Here is a 2774-nt window from a genome sequence, read left to right on the forward strand (position 1 = left end):
GTCTGAGATTACGAATTCCAAGCCCCCTTCCCCTCCCCCATCCCCACCCAGATTTCCTTTGAGTAGAGAGAGCCAAACCAACCGAGTGGTAACCACTATTATAGCTGCCAAAACTCCCTCCCCCAAGATTTCCTTTGAGTAGAGAGAGCCCAACCAACCAAGTGGTAACCACTATTATAGCTGCCAAAACTCCAGAGAAATTCCTTAGCGAGCTTGGAGATAGAATCAAGGATAGTATCAGGGAGATTTATGACTGAGAGGATATAGTTTGGGATGGCAAAGATAGTGCTATTGCTTAGAATAGTTCGGCCAGCTAAAGAAAGCTGAGAATGATTCCATGAATAAATAGCCGACTGGACTCTGTTAGGAAGAAAGTTTAATTGATTTATAAGAAGTCTTTAGGGAGAGATATGGGCACCAAGGTAAGTAAAGGGGAAATTGTCAATCTTAATACCAAGAATTGTTGAAATAGATTTGGCAATTCTCCTGTTGCACCAGGAGGGGAGGTTAATTGCAGATTTGGAAGTATTAGGTTTTTGGCCAGTGAGCTTTTGAAAAATGTTAATGCAGAGAAGGTAATTTCTAGCAGTTTTCTTAGAAGCTGTAGAGATTAATATGAGATCATCCGCAAACATTAGGTGGTTGAAATTTCTAGGAAGATTGTTGTTGAAACCAGGAACAAGGTTGAGAGTCAATGCCTTATTAAGAATAGCAGAGAGAGTTTGAGAGATGAGAAGGAAGAATAAAGGGGATAATGGGTCACCCTGTCTAAATCCTCTACTACTATTAATCCAAGAAAAGTGATGCCCATTGATAATAAAGGAAAACGAAACAGATGTCAGCGCAACACGAATCCAAGAAATCCAAATCGCAGGACAAGCCATTTTCTAGAGGGTGCCAAAAACAGATACCCACTCAACAGTATCAAATGCTTTTTCAATATCTATTTTAAGCATCATCCTAGGAGGGGGGTAGTTAAATCATATTCAAGACTATGGGCAATTTCCTGGGCTGCAATTATATTATCATAAGCGCCACACCTCGGAATAAACCCAGTCTGTTTAGGGCCGATGAGATTATGAATCACAGACTTTAAACGATTTGCCAAAAGCTTTGCTAAAATTTTGTACCACACATTACAGAGAGAAATTGGGCGGAAATCAGAAACAGAAGTGGGATTATCTTTTTTAGGAATCAAAGTGACAAAGGTTTTTCCCCAGGAAGGAGGCAACGTAGCATTTTCAGAAAAATAGGAAATAGCTTTGAAAAGATGTTTGCCAATGATGTTCCAATAAAAAAGATAGAACTCCACATTAAGGCCATCAGGGCCAGGACTTTTTCCCTGGGGCATTAAGTTAAGCATTTGAAAGACTTCACTCGTAGAGATAGGTGGAATCAAAGATGCTCGATCCTCATCACCCAACACAGGAAAATCATCCAGCATAGCTTTAATTAGAGATTCAATAGTGAAATCAGAAGAAGACAACCAAAGATTTGTATAATGTTGAACAAAACAATTCTCAATATCTCTTTGATCAGTAAAGATAGTATCTGAGTGGTCTTGTATTGAATTCACCTTATTTTTATGCCTACGAATCTTGACGGAGCTATGGAAAAAACATGAATTTTGGTCTCCTGAGTAAGCCACAGTAAGCGAGCCCTTTGCCCCAGTAAATAGATTTTTGTCTTTGTAGAACAGCGTGACGATTTCGAAGAGCTTTGAGCCAAGTGATTCCCCAGTCATCAAATGGGATGTGATACAGATGTTCCATGGCCGAGATTTCCTGTTCAATATTTTTGATCTCTTCATCAATATGGCAGATACTGGAACGCTTCCATCTGCAAAGATTAACTTTAGTTCGAGCAATAAAATGAGTAAATGAATGCATAGGAGAGGTTAAGGGGTTAGAATTCCAGACATTTGCAACACTGCTATGATAACGCCCAAAGTCCAGCCAAATGTTTTCAAATCGAAAGATCTTACTGGAGGAGAGAGTTGAGTCACATGAAGTGAGAAAAAAAGGAGAATGATCGGAAGTAATACGAGCCAGGTGTTGATTTGCGATTTGGCTAAACTTAGAAAACCAGTTGGCGTTTGCCAAAAAATGATCAAGCCTAGCCCAATGCTGCGCAAGGCCAACCTGGTCATTATACCAAGTGAAGCAGTGACCAACAAAACCAAGATCAAGGAGATTATTAGTAAGAATAAAGGAGGAAAGGCTTTAGATTTAGAAGCATAATTTTTAAAGGAACCTCCCTTATGCTCTTCAGAAGAGGAAATGGCATTGAAGTCGCCCGTGAGGAGCCAAGGAAAGTTCAATTGGGAGAGACCCGAAAGAGATTTCCAGAGGCCTTTATGATCCGATAAAACCTGCGAGTTATAAACTATTGAAAGGATCCAAGTATCATCAATTGTAGAAATAATGAGATGGAGAGCAAGCCTAGAAATTGCTATAGGGGTGACGACACCACTGAAGGGTAGCCGTTAGAAGAAATAGCAGCCCAGTTCCAATTTCTGTTGAACCTGTCACAAAAATGTTTGATACGAGTAGTGTTAGATTTAGTCTCCACAAGACAAATAAAGTCAGGCTTCATTCTGGCCATGATATCTTTAATGTAATCAATCGTCTTCAAGTTTGAGATGCCCATGCAATTCCAAGTTAAGACTTTTAACATAGATAACATAAAAAGGAAAAGAAAGGAGATTAAGAAATGGGAGATTTCCTCCCTTGTTTTCTTTTTCATCGCATTTTTGGAGGGTTCTCGGCGAGCGA

The sequence above is a fragment of the Dioscorea cayenensis genome, chromosome 16 (genome assembly GCF_009730915.1).
Source record: "Dioscorea cayenensis subsp. rotundata cultivar TDr96_F1 chromosome 16, TDr96_F1_v2_PseudoChromosome.rev07_lg8_w22 25.fasta, whole genome shotgun sequence".
NCBI lineage: Eukaryota > Viridiplantae > Streptophyta > Magnoliopsida > Dioscoreales > Dioscoreaceae > Dioscorea > Dioscorea cayenensis.